The sequence below is a fragment of the Thermobia domestica genome, chromosome 11 (genome assembly GCF_964235325.1).
Source record: "Thermobia domestica chromosome 11, izTheDome1.hap1.1, whole genome shotgun sequence".
Classification (NCBI taxonomy): Eukaryota; Metazoa; Arthropoda; class Insecta; order Zygentoma; family Lepismatidae; genus Thermobia; species Thermobia domestica.
Window position 1 is genome coordinate 199,776,811 of NC_137464.1, and position 22,436 is coordinate 199,799,246.

General features: G+C 33.0%; 1 protein-coding gene across 6 annotated transcripts in view; it reads left to right on the top strand.

Annotated features, from left to right (window-relative positions):
• Window positions 1–22,436, top strand: part of LOC145664666 (uncharacterized) — an 828,415-nt gene that overhangs the window by 745,302 nt on the left and 60,677 nt on the right. The gene's annotated exons all lie outside the window — the stretch shown is intronic.

Sequence of the window (22,436 nt, forward strand, 5' to 3'; positions counted from 1 at the left end):
TAAAGAAATTATCTTGGCCAGGTTCGTTAATGGAATCAATTCGTTAACACCTTCACAGGTAATGGGTGACTTTAATCATGGCTATCCATATATCATAACCTCATACATATGAATGGTGGTATGAAATGATATATAATACAGACAATTTCAACTACCAGCATAGATTCATTCATTAATGAAACTTTCACGTGGTCCTCTCTAATTTATTTACTGGAACTTAATAGTCTTTGGTACATTACTATCTGGCTCACGTTCTAAAAGTTTTGATATTCTTCATTGTAGATAGTGTGTAGCGCGAAACCCTTGGTTTGTGAAAATTGTAAATTCTATTGTTAAAAATTATGAATTCCAGGAAGTTAAATACTAAGTTCGTTAGAGCAACTAAATTATGGTAGTAATTCATCAAAATTGCACTACCCAAGATACGGTAGTTTAAATATTCCTGCCGAACTTATGTACAATATAATTCATAATATTTAAATTTATCTACTGAGGAAAGGGCGTAATCGTTTGCGGAAAACTAATCATAAATAGATGGGACGGACCACCATACTATTTGTTTTCGTTGCAATTTCTCAAAGCAAATCATGTTACAGTTAGTATTAAACATTTAATCATGAAATACGATAAAAACAATTGCAGTATATGTTTTCCGAAAATGTTGAAGAAAACTCACCCCGAAAGAAACTAGCCCTCGTGGATTTTTCATGCGAAATTAATTATTCCATATTGTAGAGGTGTTACTGAAAGTATTTATTTATGAAATATGAACACATTTTATAATTCAGTTTTTGAAAAAAATCATCCTGAAAAATTCATTCAGGTTTTTGAGAAAATCATCCCGATAAACAACCTTCTGTTCGTCTTTTCAGGAGAAATGACCTAGGCCTATATCACATTATATGGATGTGAATGAAACATGTACAAAATCGTTTGCGATGTATTTCAGATAATTGTCCGAAAATATCCAACTTTCCAAGAATAAACTAACCCTTGAGGACTTTTTTTTAGGAAAAATAGGTTAGACCAAAATGTAATATTAGTAACTAAAACATGTCGCGTTAGTTGTTTTTTTGAGAAAATTATCAGGAGAAGCTCACTTCCAAGAATAAACAACCCTTTGTGGATTTCAAAATGAGAAACCACTTATGACACAGTGTAGTGTTATTTATAAAATATATATTTATGAATATGAACAAAATCGCCTGAGATATTTTTGAAAAAAAAAATCTTCCGACATAAACTCACTTGCAAGAGTAAACTACTCTTTGTGAATCTTTTCAGGAAAAGCTACTTGTTTTATACTATGGAGTGTAACATACATATATACAATTAAATATTGTGGTTCCAGTTGGTTTAAAATTACTTTAATAACCACCAAAACTTACTACGATAATTATTTCAATAAATTAAATTATTTCTGTTCCTTTTAAATTTTGTACGTATTTCCTTAATACCTATCATTCATTTCACAGAAATTAAAAAGATGATTCCATTAACTATGGCTTCCTCATTTATTGTATATTTTTAACAGCATAAAGAAAACAAGTTTAAACAAGTCTGGACACAACATTTGTTATTATAAGGTACCGGACTATTATCCTAGTTGCCCTAAAACTAAATATACATAAACGTTATAGTTGCAGGAGATATTAATGAAATATTTACATATGAAATATGAACAACAAGACCTATATATATATATATATATATATATATATATATATATATATATATATATATATATATCTTAACAAATAACAAACTCCCAAGAGTAAACAATCACTTCTGAATATTGCTAGTAAAACGACTCATCGCATTTATAGAAAACAGACTTATGAAATATTTTTAAAAAAATCGTTAAGAATCGCCTTCAAGTAAATCACTAATTTTGATTTCCACCTTTCAGGAAATTATTATTATTTTTGGGTGTAGAAAGAAACTTCAAAAGAAAAATACTTTGGAGGAAAAACCTCTAAAAGCCTTAGGTATAAAATTGGGGTTTCACACGTTGAATGACAAGGCCTTTAGACGAATGAACATAATTATATCTCGGGACGAACGGGCAGTCGTCCGCTTTTCATCATCTAGAGGCCATGAAACATGTAATCCCGTTGAAATCTGGAATTCGAGTTTTTTTCTCTCTCTGTTTACATTAACAATATTCTATTCTATCCTAACGTCAATCGTAAGTAAAAAATAAATAAATGTGCATTATTTTACAAACTTTAGCTTTTGACAATAACAGCCAATGGAAGTACTTTGTATTTTTATCTTTAATAGCGTCAGAATCTATTTATCACTTATAACAGGGAATTCTAAAAGGAACAAAACATTTCTATTGGTCGTAACCTTCATTCGGCCATTCCCTGCTAACATTTTCTTAAAGTCTGGCATTATTGAAAGTTTCGTGTAATGTTACCCACGTGCCAAAGTCTTCTGATTGACCTCTGACCTTTAACGCCAAGCGAGAATATGATCTCGAAAAACTGTAGAGACTAGTAGAACTCGTATTTACAGAGAAAAAAAAATGAGTTGCCAGGTGAGTCTTATTTATGTGTTATGGGGAGATCGGGTGAACTAGACACTACGAGATAACGATCGGGAACGTTTCTAACGGAAACATTATGAGTTAACAAAGTCACGTGGGAAACACCCAACACACAAATTTCACGATATAATGTAAACCGTCTATTTTTGCGGTTAATTTCCAATATTTACATTTTGTAAGACAAGCAGCTTTATGTAAGATATCGAGCGGAAATGCAATTTTCTGCAGCAGTCGTAGTAGAATGTTTGCTGTACGTTCAATATATTGTTTTGTTGTTGTTTGTTACGTAGGCAAACAAGACTGTTTTTATATATATTTGTTTGTTGCCGAAGGAAATAACTTGAGAGGAAGTGTATTTAGATATTGAACAAGAAATCAATACCCGCAGCCACCTGTCTTGTTCCTAGAATAGTTTCACTTATCTCTTTTTCTTTTAAAAGCAAAGAATGGAAATTTCCTTCCCCCTCCAAAAAAAAATATTATTGCGTTCTTTTGTAGCTTCTAAACAGATCTAGTAACTATTAAGATGGCATTTGTTTAATTAAATATCGAAGATAAGTATTACTACCAAGGCCGCCCGCTGGGTGGGAGAAGAGGGAGTAATAACCCATCCCTGGATTTTTGAAGACAAACCAGTTCTTCGAAATAAAATAAAACATATTAGATTTGCTTGCTCACACACTATAGTATTTAATATATTTAAATTAAATCTATAGTATGTTTTTTAAAATTATGCAATAATTAGGAGTAAATAATTTTTCCTTTACATTCATGCATCGAGGCTAATACATAAGAACTTAGCTTGAAATGCGGAAGTTTCAACTAACGATTATTAGATCCCGGTGTTATCATACGGGAGCTTGTAGTTTCACTCCAATTGTATGTGGTTCGATTCCCGGCGGGAGCTCATGTGGTTCGAATTTCACGTTAATCAGTAGGTCCACCTTTTATATAGCCTCGCTGCTGAAAAGGGACGTTAAATTCAAAAGCAACTCAACATCAATTCCAATTGTATGTATGTATGTGTAGCTGTGTATGTGTTTCTGTGGTTATTTCTCGGTAGCTAATTACTGTCCGTTGGTGGGCAAGTAACCCGGCAACAGAATCTACATACAACAGCTTTGCATGCCGGGAGTTTCTGAGTTCGATTCAGCGAATGTGTTCCGCTTGTTCATACAGTATAATAACCTCAATGAGGTCGACACGGTGGTTCAGTGTTAGAGCACTTACCTCTTGTGCGTGAGGTCCCTGGTTTGATCCCACCCATGTAAAATTTATGATGGACAAGATCGTGTCCGTGGGTTTTCTCGGGCACTGCAGTTTCCTCCAACATTCTCATTCCACTAATTCTTCCATCATCATTCACTTGTCTTAATTATCCTCTCCTTTAGAATATAGAACATCTTGGGACGTTAAACTGAAAGATTTCAGTTTTATTTTCGCGTTCCGTAACTACTAACCACAAAGACAGATGAAAATCGTGTATAACGTTCAGTGCTACCAACTTAATAGGACAGAAATGGCGGGCATTTCAAAAGTCGCGTTTTTTATGGGATACCCTTTAGAATATTACAGTATTAACCGTATTGTCGTTTTTCAAGTGTCATATTGTAAAGTTTGATAAATGGATATGCTTTACTATTTAGGTACATCTTAAAAGGTGAAGTCATTATACAGCATCAATTTTTGCGTTTTACAAAATTTTAAAAAAAAATGTCGATTTTCTAGAACACTCTGAATAAGAATTTACAGTTACTCATATACCATAACAGCACAAGATGTGCTAGGCTTGTGCCATTTAGGTGTCCCAGCTACTTTTTAGGTACCCGACACTTGGCACATACGATATTCATGTGCTAAGTATATACTTTAGCTACCTACAGTTTTAGGTACTTGTTACACCTAATTGATATTTGCAACTATGTACTACAAATATAGCATTTATATACCTGGCTCAGTTTTGCACTCTAACAGTCATTTGTTTTTATGTTGTCACTTGGGACATATATCTGTCATGTTCTATGTATGTTCTTTAGGTACATACTGTTTCAGATACCCTATAGCACGGCCAACAAGAGATGGTCTCTGACGTTTCTTACCACATGCGGTGGGACATTGCAGCCCCTACTTTGATACCAGTGTTACTAACCACGATCACTCTGTCTTATACCATTACTTAAATTGCCACTACAATTGCACCGCAAGAAACATTGACACGCGAGTAGTGGTAATGTCACTGCGAGCTGTCAGAGACGTTCTCTTACTGGACGCACTATAACAGCACAAGATGTGCTAGACAAGCACCATTTAGGTGTTCTAAATTCATCTCCCACATTTCATGCGTTTGTTGCTTCTTTTTCTAAGCGATTGTGTACTAGAAGCAACAAACGCATCAACTTTATTAGATGGCAACTGTCGCCGATCATTTAAAAGTGAATGTGGTAGAAAGTAAATAGGCACTCGTCAATTTGTTATAAAATTACATGGCGAGCAGATTCTATCTGATCCCAAACGGTTATCGTCGAATATACGCGGTTAAAGGAGAACTCTGATTAGCCTAATCAAAAGACCTCAATAATTTATCCCACTACATGCGACATTATTTTCATCGCCTCCGTGGCCAAGTCGGAAAAGCACGCGGCCAGTGATCCAAAGGTTGGCGGTTCGCGCCCAGTCTGGGGTACTGGTGCAGTTTTTTTTACTTGTTTAAAGTCTTTTTTTAGACTCACGTTAATGTAAACACATTGCGCATATAGGGGATTTAACATATTTTGGGGGAGTAATTTTGTGGTTCATTAACGCTTACGGCATGGGGAATAAACCTAGAACATACTAGGCACGTTCCCCAGATACATGTCAGGCATGTGCCTAGGAGCGGACATAGACTGTGACTTTCACTTGGCATCCATGTGTTGTCTTTCTCAGAGGTACATAAGGCACATACTGGACACATTCCCATGCACCTGATGGAACATGATAGGCATTTGTTAAATGCTAATAACATTTTTAGAAAGTAAACTTTACACTCAACATTCATACAAAACATTTTAAGCATATTTGTTTTCTTTTCCAATTACATAATGATAGTAATATTTGAAAAACATAAATGTGTCCAAATATATATTATAAGAATGTTGAATTTAAAATTGAAATCTTTAAGTTTAACGTCCCGCGGTTATCCCGGTTAGGCTAAAGGAGACGGTAATAATGAGTGAAATGAAGAAAGTGGGAGGAAACGGGAGAACCCCGAGAAAACCCACGAGCACGGTGTTTGTCCACCACAAAGTCCACACGACGCGAGCTGGGATCAAACCAGGGACACCAAACACCGGAAGTGAACGCTCTACCACTGAGCCACCGCGCCTTCCTGAATTTAAAATTGAATTACACAATTGAAGCCCTGGCTTCCATAACCGCACAAGTCCAGCTGAAAAGATATTGAGAAACTCAATAAAAACTGAATATTTGTTGGAAATATGAACTTGGAAATCAGACTTTTTTCATACTTACACTTTGCTGAATAACAAATGTCACTAAGTATGAAAAAATCTTATTTCCAAGTTCACATTTCCAAACAAATATTCAGTTTTTATTGAGCTTTTCAATATCTCTTCAACTGGAATTGTGTGGCTATGGAAATCACTGCTTCATTTATAACAATAATTAACGACTGATATGGAAATAAATAACTAACACTTAACTTTATTTGTCACAATTAGTTAAAAAGTGTGATTAGTTAAGACAATCTGATTTATTAGTAGTAAAATTATTTAAGAGCGTCAATGTTTATGTACGAGGGATGATTGGGATGAAGGTCATAAAGCATTTCACTTTTGTGCTATTCACTGTAACTTAACGAAAATTAATCTATACCTAGGTAGATAAATAACATGTTTGTCTTGTTGCAGATTTAAGGACTTCTGATTCTGATCGTGTATACCCGAGAAGCAGACATTTAAAATCGCGACTCGTCTGGAAAATTGATCAAGGGTAGAAGTGAGCTCAGTAGCGCAGTTCCAGTACAACAAGATCACTACACCTGCTGACATTCAGAGGCAGGTTGTAGAGGTGTATGGAAAGGATCTATTTCAAGGCATATGGAGCGAAGTGGTGTCGTCACTTCGAAGAAGGACGAACCAGTATTGTTAAGAACTACTCCAGACACAGCGATAGACCCAATACCACAACCACTGATGCCAACTGTGCTCGTGTGGATGAGCATATTCGTGTAGACAGAAAACCGACATTACATTCATTATCAGCTCGGCTGGGACTATATGATATTGTACACCATATGATACTGTACACAACATTGCCATTAATGTCCTTAAGTACAGGAAAGTGCGCTTCTGATGGGTTGGCTACAAGAACTTGACGTGGATTTCTGTCCAACCGGAATGGAAAACTTTATCTGCCGTTGTGACAAATGCCTGAACAAAAAATGTGATTAGACTACAACGAGGACTAGTGTTGAATGCCCTCTATCATCAGACGTGTTAAACTTTCAGCTGTCTCACATATAAGCCATAATAGGCTTTGTAAGCTTCATTTCCGATCAGCCCTCGTATTAATGAAGATTTTCTGCAGAATTATAATACATCTCTCAAACTGAAAAATAAGTTCAAAATTGTTTCTGATTTGGTTTCTGAAGAGACTCTCAACTCTGGTACTAAAGATCGCCTGTTTATCTGAAGGCCATATCAAATAAGCTTTAAGAGTGGCAAAATATATCATTATGTGATTTTATTTCGGTGCTTCGGGGGTTCATACTACTTTATTTTTCTACTCCTATATGACCGTTTCTTCGATTGCCTTTTCTACCTTTATATGACAATTTTTTTCGATTAAATTTTCCAACTTATTACTTCAACTAAATAAATAATCTTTAGTTAAAAGTATTATCTTTAATTAAAATAATACTTCTATTATTACTTCTATCATATCTATTTCTTTTATATTACAATTTTTGAATTAAATTTTCTCCTACTTATTTATCACTTCTTCAAGTAAATTAAATTCTCTTCAATTAAATATTTTATATTATCATTTCTTCAATTAAATTAAATTTTCTAATTTATTACATCAATTAAAGTAAATTCTCTGCCATTACTTGAGTTAAAGTATATTCTGTTCTATTACTTCAATTAAAGTAATCTTTCTATTCAATTAAATTTGCAATATTAATACCTCTACTATTATTGAAACTATATTTTTTCTTTATATTATCACTTCTTCAATTGATTTCTAATTATACTTCAACTATTACTTCAATGAAATTAAATTCTCTTTAGTTAAATTTACAATCTTCATACTTTTATTATTACTTCAATCAAAGTTACTTATTTTTATAATACAGATTGTAGCCGCTGGCGTGCAGTTACATGATTTATCTTGTTCTCGTATATCTTAATATGCAAAGTTATGATATAACCAAATGTTGAAGCATGTTCTTATGAGAGAGTATGTGTGTTCATCAACAGTTCATTTGCGAATAATAACATCCGGATGAAGTTGTTTCACAGACAATCATTAATTTTCATACTTCGATGTGTGGAAGTGACGTTTACATTTGTTTAATAATGATCACTACTGGATTCACTTCAAACGAACGAAATAATAATGATAATAATAATAAAAAGAAATACATTACTGGTCTAGAATATATGTGTATATTTATGTATGTATGTATGTAGTACCACACCCATTTCAGCGTCACGTTGTTGCCAAATCAATAGTTCTTGTTGGAGTGACATCCTTTTATGAGATATGAGTCAATATCATCTAACCTGGTTTTGATTAATTTTGCAACTGCATACGTCAGCAGCATTACAACATATTTGTTTTGCTTTTTCGCAGTTTTCGTTTCACTTAGTAGAGAGTGTTAACTCTCATGTGTACATCTCTCAGCTGGTTATTAATATCCGTTTCCATGTACTGTCTACAATGTGTAGAGCAGTTCCAGCTCATATGGACGCATAGTAACAACACACATTACAATTCCAAGCCCCGATATCAACTTGTCTTTCTGTTTACCTGACAATCCTACACCTTCAGAGCATTGATTATTATAAATCAAATAGACATGAGGTACTGACCAGTATTACGCGGAAGCCTATATAGGTACTTAAGCTCTGTAGTGATTAAACTATTTGAACACATTTGCTGTAACTTGCAGCAAACTGTTTCTCTTGAAGTTACAAAAATATTTACTCAAATATGAGCTGCTTCAAGCCATGCCACACTAACTATATCTTCGTGCTGAGGGAAATTAGCCCTTATGGAAACAGTGGCAACTTGGCACGAACTACAATCGAAAACGAATGTTACGATATATCTATATCTACAGGGTGTTAATGATCTATACCGACAAACCGTAAGAGGTGATTCCTTGTATCAAAATAAGAGAAAAAGTTAATATGCACCTGTGGGGAAAGTACATAGTTTATGAGCTAGGGCTTCCAAAATCGCGAAAAAGCCAAATTTCAACAGGCCCTATTTCGAATTCCAGAAACTGTGGATTGTGGTCCTTATCAGCGTTAAGGAAGCCGCAAAAGTGCATATTTCGTCAATTTTCAATAGTATACAAAGTATTTCTTACAGGGTGAAATTCCCAGACATGACATGAACCTAATTTTGAGATATGCTCTGATTTTGTGATTGATCCAAAGTAGGCAATGATAAGCCTTGATAGCAGTGAACACAGAACTCTTTGACGCGATGTCGGAAGAGTTAAGAATCGTCAGCAGAACGGTTTCTCGTACTCTGGAAAACGCATGCTGCAATGTTTTCTTTCACGGTTATAAGCGAAGAAAACGTGAAATATACCGTGGCGAAATACATCGCATCACACATTATTGCGAACACACACACAGACACACAAAAACATAGAGCTGCTGGTTCCCTCCAAAGCATTGGATGTCCATTGTTGTCAAGGCTTACATTCTGCTTACTTTGGACCCTCCTTGAAATCAGGGTGTATCTGAAAACTATATTGAGAGCATATCTGAGAATTACATCCTGTAGGAAATACCTTGTATACGTATTGAAAATTGACGAAATATGCACTTTTGGATTGTGTATGCGTGGGTTCCTTTACGCTGATAAGAACCACCATCCACAGTTTCTGGAATTCAAAATAAGGCCTGTTGAAATTTGTTTTTTTTTTTTTTTTTTTTTTCGCGATTTTGGACAGTCCTAATTCCGAAACTATGCACTTTTCGCCATAGGTCCATATTAACTTTTTCTCTTATTTTGATGTGAGGAATCACCTCTTACAGTTTGTCGGTATAATTCATTAACACCCTATATATATATATATATATATATATATATATATATATATATATATATATATATATATATATATATATATATATATATATATATATCGGGTGTTGCAAAATAAGTGTTACAACTCTTGGGAGGTGACTCCTACCACTGACACAAGAAAAAAAGTCCTCTTGAACTTTCGGCTATCGGACATAGTTTCAAATCTACGAGGCGCCGAAAGCGTGGGAAAATGACTTTCGGACGCCAATAGTTCGGAAACTATCCAACGTAAAGAGGGCGGGTAAAAAACTCACTGAAGAAGTCATACCTGCTCTATTGAATTTTGCATGTTTCACAATCTTACCATGCACGCGCAAGGGATTCCCCAAAGGAACGTAGGGAGTCCCGGATAATCTGCCAAATGAAAATTGGTCTAAATGGGTATGAATTGATAGGGTTTCTACCAGGTAACAATAATCCGTTTGTATTAAGTCGATATCTGGAACAAATACAAAATGGCGGACACCTTCATGCCTGTTGTGTGTGGTTGCATAATCGCCAGGTGCAGATGCTGGCCAACAATGACGTTCTGAGTATTGACAGTAGCGAATTTGTACTCAAATGCTTTAGAAAGGCATCTGGAGTGTCGGTAGAGCACAACAGATGAAGCAGGGTGATTTACAAGTGTGAAAACGTAACAAAAAATGTCCAGAAAAAATACACTCATATTAAATAAACGTGAGTTCAAACCGTCGGAAATGTAAGGAATAGCATCAAGAACATGAAAGTCATTGCCAATTTACCAATAATATTCCATCAATCCAATGCAATATGATGTGCATCGTTGCATACTAATAAGGATGTAACAACTGAGGCTAAGTTGAAAATATGCAAGGGGACTCACTAAGAAACTGGGTAAACTAACTGCATGTCACTAGTGGGATCGCATGATCGATATTGAAATGTGACCAATGTGTGTGTTGATATCAAGATGTAGCTAATGGACAAATGTCAACATGTCCCACTACTGTTGGGACACCGTCTCACGTACGAAAACAAGGAAACTAAAGTTGTACATTCTGCTATTAAAACTGGTGCACTTTTTGGTAGAACGTAACTAGAACACGATTGTATCAATGTCCCTCTGTTTGGGACACTGTCCCACAGTCGATACATATGAAAATAAATCTTTTAATCCATGGTTCAAATTCAGATAGAGCGTTAAAATAACAAACTTGTATCATGTCCCACGTCTTTTGGGACAAATGTCGTACTCGAAATATAGGAAAATACCTCCAGAAATTCGTATCTTACACACAGTGCACATGCCAAGACAAAGACGAAAATGAACCAACACTACAGTTGGAACATCATACATATGGAAAATAAAACGACATGAGAAATAGGAAGAAATGTCTTAAAGCTCTGATTGTTTACAACTGTGCAGCAGGAGTAACAAAATAAAACACACAAGCATGTCGGGAGGCTGTACAAGAGCGCTTGCCAAACAAAGTGGGTACTCCTCAAAGAAATGAATACAGAGAAAGCGAGGCTCCCTCGAGCCTCAGGGCTAGAGCGCTCGCTTTCGCTCGCGTGGTCGCAGTTTCCAATCCTGTTGGGACCCCAAGGCCTGAGATTCAAGACCCGAGTAGTTATTTTCCTATTTTTCCAAAGTAGGAGTAACGGTGTCCCAGGAGCAGTAGTGTCGCATGTTGACATTTGTCCATTAGCTACATGTCGATATCAGCACACACATTGGCCACATTTCAATATCGATCATGCGATCCCACTAGTGACATTCATTTAGTTTACCCAATTTCAACTTAGCCTCAGTTGCTGTATCCTTATTGGTATACAACCGTGCACATCATATTGCATTGGATTGATGGAATATTATTGGTGAATTGGCAATGGTTTTCATGTTCTTGACGTTAATCCTTACATTTCCGGCGCTTTGAACTCACGCTTACTGAGTATGAGTGCATCTCTGGGCATTTTTTGTTACGTGTTTAGACACATGTGAATCACCCTGCTTTATCTGTTGTGCTCTACCTACACTCCAGATGTCTTTCTAGAGCATTTGAGTACAAATTCGCTACTTTCAATACTCAGAACGTCACTGTTGGCCAGCATCCGCACCTGGTGATTATGCAACCACACACAACAGGCATGAAGGTGTCCGCCATTTTGTATTTGTTCCAGATATCGACTTAATACAAACGAATTATTGTTACCTGGTAGAAACCCTATCAATTCATATCCATTTAGACCAATTTTCATTTGGCAGATTATCCGGGACTCCCTACGTTCCTTTGGGGAATCCCTTGCGCGTGCATGGTGGGATTGTGAAACATGCAAAATTCAATAGAGCAGGTATGACTTCTTCAGTGAATTTTTTACCCGCCCTCTTTACGTTGGATAGTTTCCGAACTATTGGCGTCCGAAAGTCATTTTCCCACGCTTTCGGCACCTTGTAGATCTGAAACTATGTCCGATAGCCGAAAGTTCAAGAGGACTTTTTTTCTTGTCTCAGTGGCAGCAGTCACCTCCCAAGAGTTGTAACATTTATTTTGCAACACCCGATATATGATTTGATTTTGTTATTTCATATCCACATATAACAGAAAAATAAATAAATAAATAATAATTACATTTAATGGTCTATTATTATTTGCATTGTCTGAAACTAAAGTGCACTAACTACATTTTCGTCGATTTCCCATGATTTCCCAAGTTTAAGCATGAACTAGTTTGAGTTTCGCGTATCTTATACCGAACGACCATACGCCACAACAAACTAAATGTAGCAACTGACGCAAGAATTAGTTTCCCAATGACCGAGTTAAGTCGTCACTGCCTCTGAAAGGGTTATTTTCTCACAATATGAGAAAAAAAGTTAGTTCGTTCTAGTTTCAGATAACTCATGTATAGTTATTTCCATTTAAAGTTATTGTCTATATATTGTATAGGCAAGTATCCATAGTCCTGACTTAATAACTTTTGTTCTATTATTGATCTCCATTGCAGCATTCTTGCTTTTGATACAAGAGTCCTGAATTCAAATCCCAGTGAAAGTATATGTAGTTTTGATCTAGATTAAATGTTAGATACATATATGTCTTCACAAATCCTTGATTGATGCTAATTGATTGAGAGGAACGTTAAATTCCAAACAATCAACCAATACTGTTATTAACTTCTAGATAAATTGAACTACTACAGTATAGTGGATCGTCTATGAAAGAAATCTTTCTCCTATTAAAGTTGGTGAGAATTACATTCAAACTGATTCTTTTGATAGTTGTGCGCACAGAAATATGAAGGGAATTAAACCAAGACTTCAAATATTGATGTCTCTGGTGCTTGGGGACCCGGGTTCGATTCGAGCCCCCGCCAAGTGAACTCTGTGGTGGACAAACATCGTGTGCATGGGTTTTCTCGGGATTCTCCCGTTTCCTCCCACTTTCTTCATTCCACCATTTCATTCATTACTCATCATCACCGTCTCCTTTAGCCTAACCGGCATAACCGTGGGACGTAAAACTCAAAGATTTCATTTCATTTTTTTAAAAAAAGTATTCATGTCTGTTCTATGATATACATACTATGTTGTATAAAATAAGATCAATTTACCATTTCAGCTTTTATTTCCCTGATCGAATCGAGTTAAACTCAAAAGGTTAAAAAAATGTTCACTGACAACCAGTATAATGTATATTCTCTTATATGGGAGTGGGAGGATCGAAAAAATTAAAGAAAGTACAGTAAAATCAATTAGTGCATTTAATAGTAATAACTAAAATAAATGACATGTGTCTAAAAATAAAATTTTGCTTGAGTATAAATTCCAAGAAAAGCGTCTTTTAAAGTTGGAAGAAATTTCGTTTGTAAACTACAAACAAGAAATAATGACGACTCATTCTAGAGATATTCTACAGATATTCTACTCATGACTCTACAGATATTATGACGACAGAGGGAGCACGGTGGCTCAGTGTTAGAGCGCTTACTTCTGGTGCATGGGGTCTCTGGTTTGATCCTAGGCCAAGTAAGTTTGTGGTGGACAACATCGTGTCCGTGGGTTTTCTCGGGGTACTTTCGTTTCTCCCACTTTCTCGTTCTACTAACTTCCATCATCATTCACTTGCCTTAATCATTGTCTCCCTTAGCCTAAAGACATAATCGTGGGACGTTAAACTGAAAGATTTCATTTCATTTTTACCATGGCTACAGAGAGGAAAAAATAACTTATTGTGGCTTTATTAGTTTTAAACAAGCATCTTAAAAATCGAAACCTGGAAATAAAGCGATACTAATAAAATTGTGGAACTAAATGTCATTCACGGAAATTACAGTTGTTGCGGGAAGCACATGGAATATTTCAGGGATGTTTAGGGTGCAAATTTTGTATAGGGACAAGGAAAAAACTATATGTACGGGACTCTGATTACCACACTATATAGTATAATAAATTGAACAATAAAGGGTAGTACTTATTCACCTTTCACAATTGGTATGTTTCTATATTTTAAAATTTAATACTTAATTTTATGCTATCCCAAACGACTATAATTGTAGACTTCATACGACAAATTTTAGTGTTTACCATGAAGCCTTTAGTATTTACCTGAGAATAAAATTAATTTTGAGACACTCGACGGGCAGTGCCAATGCTCAATTCAATATAGAAACATAATCTTATGCTATTGTAAATTAATATGCATAGTTTATGATTATTAATAAAAATCGATTGTCGTGGATACTTAGCAAAATGTATCTCATGGGATTCACTGGCCTATTTCGTTGCTAGCTTACAACAACTATATATAAAATAAACGCTATCTTTTCATATGTATCTACTTATTATTGTTGCATACTATATCTTTAATGTTCTCATAAAAATAATGGTTAATCAATTTATTTTTCATTGATTATTTAATTAATCAATCAATATAACATTCTATATAGTATATGTAATGTAATGACTGCATTTAGTTATTAAGATATGCATAAAGTTAGACCACTATACATATTTACATATGCTTTCTGTAAATAGGCACGCATTGTTTAAGTTCACTTTCAATCATTGATGTATCGTCAATATCACGCTTATGTTACTCGCACATCAACACTTAAAAAGAATCAAATCGTTGTTGTACAAATACGTCATTTTGCACGAACTGAAATAATGTTACTTTACATAATGTAAATGTTGAAATAGTGTTTACATGCACTAGACCAATCCACTACGTATTGAATTGATAAATGCTTACCAAACTAGATGTATCAATTAGCCAAATTATACACACATTTCTACTTTTGTTGGCATTGATGTGTTCTATTGTTATATATATATATATATACTACCAAGTACCAATCAACTGATTCAGATGTGTAAGCAAAAATTAACGCCAAATTTAGTGCCCAGTCTGCCGTGCTGAAATGTACCTATAACACATGAATCGTGTATATAGAATTGGAAAATTACACGATTTCTCTCTCCAAAAAGAGGCAATATTTATCTTTTAAACAACAACAAAGGTCAATGCTAGCTGCTACCATCTACATAAATAAAGTATAAAACAGCATTTCTTAAAGTTTGTTAAAGCTCAGAGTTCCACAAACACTTCTTAGAGATTTGGCGAACACATGATGATAACTTTTTAAAAATTATATCTTGATTTTATTAGAGGTACTGATTCAAGCGTTCCCTAACATCATGCAAAAGTAATCAAACCCACTTTTAGGTGCTTGATGAATCAAAACTTGATTAAAACAGTTAATTTCATCTGACCTATAACTTTAAAAAAAATTCATTTCAGTCATATATGATACCTATCATATATGATACATATATTATAATTTTTAAAACGGCTTTAATAGAATTGAATACATAAATTGAACTTTATGTTAACGAAACTGCAGGGGTGAAAATAAATAAGAAACTTTTAAACATCGAAAGACTAGTGGTGGTTCAAGTTCTAGAATATTGAAGCAACTAATGTGCATCCCACATAGAAATACCTTTCATTTAAAAAATGCAATCGATAGGTGTACTTTATTCAAACGTTAATGCAATCACAGCTACATCTACTACATTATATAAAGTTTGGTTCTGAAAAAGTAATGTATATCATGTGTAACACACCCTACAATTTAACTGTATCTATTGTTCATATGCCTTCATATTTTCTTTATTTTATTTTTGTTTTCTTTGTTCAGAAATAGAAATGCAACACATCAGTCTATTTTCTGTACTCTACTTGCAATAACATATAACCGTGGTGATGTAGTTACTGAGGCTTCTATCTACCAATCGGACCAGCCGTGCTCGTTTCTATGTGGGAGCAGGATTCATTTCTTGTTCAATTCTGCTTCCAATGTGCCTCAGCAGGACTAAGTCCTGAAGTCCATACCCCCACCCGAAATCCCAATTTTTCTGTAAATTGAATGTAATTTTAGGTGTAATCTTACATATTTTAATATAATTTATCTTCATATTGGATTTGAATCCACGAAAAGCTTTGGAGCTCCCCGAAATAAATTTGTGCGTACTTGCTTGGCCTCAGGATTCACCCAGACTCCGTAAAGTGGTTACCTGGGGAATCTTAGGTAAGCTTTATCATTTTACGTGGAATTTTACGTGGAATGGCATAAAATATTAGAAACAGTACCATCTGAAACTATCTTCTAGTAATTGGATATTTTTAATATAAAAAGTTTCTTTGGTATCCATAGAACAGAAGAAAGTATTAAGACCCTCGAATAACTGAAGAATTACAATTTCTTTCCTGCACTTGATCCTGTGTTTCATTTCTAGTTAAGGAATAATTTATTGAATATACATAGAAAACAATTTAAATAATAAGAGTGGTTTTATCTAACATTCGTAATTCTCAAGCATCTAATGAGCTTTTAATGAAAAAAATTAATACAGAAACTAAATCAAACATGCTTAAATTATGTAAATATATCGTATAATGTTAACACAAAGCGCTCAAATATGTATATTTTATTACATTCTTAAGTTTCCTCTTAGTATTAAACATATATAAAACTAGATTGCTTGACAAAAATCATTTTCGTTATCGATTTAATGAGACTCTCACCGCTATATTTATTCTCTATTTATCCATATTGATTAAGACACGCGCTATATATGTTGAAAGAACAAAAGGTATATGTTTTCTCTTCTGAAATTATACTTTATAATATTTAATAATGTTATATTGTTTTATTCTGCTTTCCCCAAGCACATGGAAAGAAGAACATTTATTTTTTTTAATCAACGAATGGACAATGCAAATTTTAATTTATAAAGCAAACAGTAACATTGGCATATATTAAACATCTCTTTCATTTAAGATACATATTTTCCACCTTGGATTTCAACACTAGTAGTTGTTCGAATATCTAATTAAAGTATTTTAAAATGCAATAACTACATGCGTCTCATATTGAAGAGGAGAGTGTAAGATAGTTCAGGCTTCCCTTTAAGAGTGTAAGGATAATTATTGCGAATAAAAATATTTATAAGAACAATTTTAGTAAATTTAACCTAGTTCTTTTTATAATTGAAACTTTCGGAACACATAACTGAAATACAATGAGCTAACTACATTAATCCCTAAATTTTGAATTTTAAATACTTTTACGTTGCCTAATTCAGTAATAACTATTGTACATAAAGTGTCTTCATCTCACTATGTTAGTATTAGACAAGAATCACTGTACCTTCGTTAAACAATACATAAATTCGTTTATTTTTGTCTTGATAAAACTTCAAATATAGGTTATGAAGGAACGTTCTATGGTACGTTACACCTAAAATCCTTTATGTTGATATATTTAAATGATATACCTGTATAATGTAAATAATTTGTGGATATGATAGTTTCGTGATATGATTTTAGACAAAGAGTATAATGAAAGCAAATATAACGTCAGTAAATACATGATATTTCTGATTCTAAGTCTACGTAAAATTGAATATTATTAGGTAAATAAATAGAATATTTTCAGGCTGGATATATACTATGTCCTTATTCATTTTAAAACTCCGTGAATCACTATATATAGACATAATTCACCAATATGAATATCATCATTCGAAGTTGATATATTTATACATTTAATGCATGGTACTCTAGTGTAGTTATTTCACGTAGCTAAAGTTGTCTTTTAGAGTAACAAGCAAAGAAAAATACAAACTTTTTTTTTTTAAATTTCATATTCGAGTAATTCATTTGCTTTAATATCAGGTATTTTATATTGATCATTTTTTATTTATTTCTTTACAGCTAAAATAGTATAGGATTATCCCTCTTCGTTTAAGCTTGCTATGTTGCTTGCCAGTTTTTGTTTTACTAGTGTAGAACTCCCCATAGATATTAGAGAGCTTTTTTTTTTTTAAAAAAAAAAAAAAGAATAGTAATTTTGTAACAAATCTAATAATAGTTTGGTTTCTGCTACTATATAATCGCATAAACAGAAAGAGAAAATTAAGAGCCCAACAACATTAATACAAAAATATAAGACAAACGATTATTGATAGTGTTTACAACGTACAAAATGGAAACAAAGAATTGCCTTACACGAGTATTTGAAAATACAACATGAAAAATCATACGTTCTGGAAATATCATTCAGCTGGGTGTATTTCTTACAGGAAAAAAGAAAGACAACAGGGATTAACATAAACTATACGATGGAAATAAACCATAAAATACAATACTTTTACACGTATCTCCAAATTATACGTGTCTTAGCCGGTCATTATAAATAAACTCTGAAGTTTTAATATTGTCAAACGGTATCGTTGCGCTCAAATGAGTTAGAATTGGGGAGGGTGGTTTAAGGGAATACTTCAGCTAGAAATAGGAACCCCTATTTCAAGAAATCTGCCTACGTGCAACTTTAAAACGTGGAGTACATTATTCGCATAGTAAGTATTCATAAGTTTATTTTCGTGGTGTTGTGTTTCCTTCATTTATCTCTCATGCCCTGTTTGCAATGCCCTCCTCCAATCTCTTGAGTGTGTTCTATTATAGTATTTTCTTAAGTTTCGTTTCAGTTTCTTCCTGTGTACATATATATATCTTAGCATGCTTTCTGATACAAAATAGATGTTACAAGCGTTCTGCAGAGCACAAGCAATTTGTAAGATATATTCCTATCTCTGATAGATTTAGCACAAAATATAGGATTTGTAGCATATGATTATTTAAGAAGTAACTAATAGCTGTTCTATTTTTATCACTGCGTAAGACCGAAAAACCAAGTATCGATATTTATTACGTATTTTTAGTTCACTCTGTACAATTAGCTCTATTGACCTCGCCAAATAGTCATACAGAAATAAACGATGAGTAAATGTGTGTGTATATATTCGTAATTAGTTGTCTGTATATTGTGTTCTATGATATATTCAAAAAGCTTGATAGGCTTCAACATTCTCTCAAAAAGAAGGTACATCTTGCACTTTGCTCAGATGTTTATGAATCTCAGAAGATGTAATATTAATATTAATATTGAATATTTACAAAAATGTATCTAAAAATATTATCTACATATACATATCAAGAAGAAAGACTTATAGCAACATTTCTCCAACTAATTTTGTGTCAGTGACTATTTACTGTATCTATAATAGAAGGAGATATTTACAGTAATATATCTGCAAACACCAAGTTTTATTAATCATATCTATGTTGAATAAGCATCGTCACAAACACAAATCAAAAATATTTGAAATAATAACCACAGCTCTAGGGCCCTTTTCAGAAGATAAATTAGGTTAAGTTACTAACGGTGAGAAAGATTCTCAACAGTTAAAAACTATTCACTAGTAACTATTTTCAAACTACGACTCAAGGTAAATTCACAATTTGATTCATTTTCCTTCAAATTCAAGACGATTTTATTTATTTAAAATAAATGTATAATATTTCTTATATTTTACTCAAATATAACTTGTACTAAATTGATTCAAAAAATGATTACATCCTTTTTAGCAGAGTATTGTCCTACAAACGAATGGCGAAAACAGCTATTGTGGACTATTAGAAATACTTATATTATTCTTACAACACATAATCTAACGTACATAGAATATTAGTCTCTTCACAGTATAGTATAGACAATTCTTCTTCACTAAGAAAAGAGCGAAAGATACCTTTCATCTTTTTTTTATTACAAAGTCAAAATTACCTTAAACTGAGTATCTGCCCAACTCATGTATCTTGCTTAGTTGTAATTTTATTGTAAGATATAAGTAATCGTACATGAAGATTCAAATATTCTACATTTAAAAAAATACAAATATCTATAAGCACAATTTGTACTCTACCTCTGTTTAGATGTTTTAGAGTAAAATTTATCATTGATAAAAGTACAAGGAAGTGTATTTTCTTGGAATCAATACATATAATGTTCTCTATTCAGCTAAATGACATATCTCAAAAGCCATTTTAATCTTCAAATTATAATTTTAATATATATTTAAGCTAATAAAAGAAATCAAATTAATATTATATCACTGTCTCCCACTAACCAATTAGATAACATAGTTGTTAGATAATTAATGTTTATTATAAAACATAGTTATAACAATAAAAACAATAACTAATATCTAAAATTATACAAAAATAAACTAGATAAAACATAGATCAATCGCTTACGCTCTGCTTAATTTTATTTTTGCTATATGTGTGTGCTACATTTATATGTGTTTCAATTAACCGCATGTAGTATTTATATTGGGTGTTCAAAAGCCTTTGCACTCACATAGTTTCAACTAAATCCAAAACAATGCTACACTTGACAATACACAATGAAATAACAAAACACTGGTTCGGTGAGAAGACACATCGTAAAAACGAATAATAAAACAAGAATATTTATTTCTATTACTATTTATTTTTTCTTTCTTTTTTTGTTTTTCTTGAGTAATATTAAGTTTAATGAAAGGTAATTTAAAAAGATAAAGTAAATTCTCAGACTTTACTTATGAAAAACACATGTACAAAAACATAATCTTTTTGTATTCTAAACTTATGTATTTTACATACTCCAAATAGATTAGAGCTGTGCACGAAGGCTCTAGGATTTGACATTGGAAATTAAAATAATAACTATGATAATTTATACACACCAGTCAATCATTCCTAGCGTGATACATAAATACACAAATACAGTAAGGTAATGTATTTATATACTTGAAACACGAATATATCCCAATAAGTAAGCCGTATGCTAAGATAATATCCAAAACAAATTAAACAGTTCTGAATTTTAATGCTGTCCGAATAATAAGCAATCACATTTATGTTGGATGTTCATCAGCCTGTGCATATTTATATAATGTTGTTGCCACCATTTCTTCACACTGATTATACAGTTATTTCACCTAAAACACAATTTGTGACAATTTTATCGTGAGAAAGGCACCACACTTTATTAAAGAAAATACGTAGGAGCAAGTTTGCATCTTTCATAGTTGTCATTGCAAAAATATATGCTCGAACAAGAAACCAAAGGCATTTTTAGATGTTGGTATACATGACAGGAACGTTTAGTTAATTTCTTAAACCCAATAGAGTATGAATGCCTAGTTTATACGATACTTGCAAAATTGTTTTCGTCACTTGCATGATTGTTGATAAGAACTCGCATATTATCGATTAATAATTGGCAACTTGTATGTATGTACTATACAAAATAGATATATTTGAAAAGATGAAGCATTTTAACTCGATTAGTAAATAGTATTACAACTGTAGAATGATCTATGTATGTATATATTATCAAACATATTTAGAATAGGGTTGAGTTTAAAATATAATTAATTGTATTGCACATATCTCTACTCATATACAGGTACAGTTTGTTACTTTTATATTTAATATTTACTTCTGTGGTCAAATTTATGAATATTTGTATATCATATTTATAGAAAACAACATAATTGAACGTAATTGCATATTCTAACTATGAGTTATAAATTTATAGAATACTATAGGGAAGTTAAATACTCGTAATTGTTTTAATTTTTGGTAATTTTATGATAACTTTAATTGAATTATTTGAGATTCATATACGTGAATACACTATAGAATTTAGTGCTAATCGTTGTGAAACATATTATATTGTAATTTTATTATGTATGATATAAATAATCACAAAATAAGTGCTATTAGTGACTACAAACATACTTCACAGCTTACTTCATTCTGCAGGTTAGGACATTGACACTTAATTCACTGCTTCATATTTTTTTTCTATTACAGAATTTTCAGACGTAACTAAGTCAATTGTGGTATAGGACGCCCCGATTTTATGTCATGATAGGTACATAATAATTTTCAAAACACTTTGCCTCGTAGCAAATACTTTGCAAAAATATCCAAGTAATATTTTATGACGTGATTCAAGCATTCTCAACAGCACTTGTGAACATCACTTATTACGATATAGAATGTAACGTTGTTCGAAACATATATTACATTGTTGAAGTATTTCAGAGGTTTTATTATTCATAAAATAGTACACAATAAAGCCCTATTGCCAATCTCATGTTTGTTACTACTCAACACATTCACACTTAAGCGTATACTAA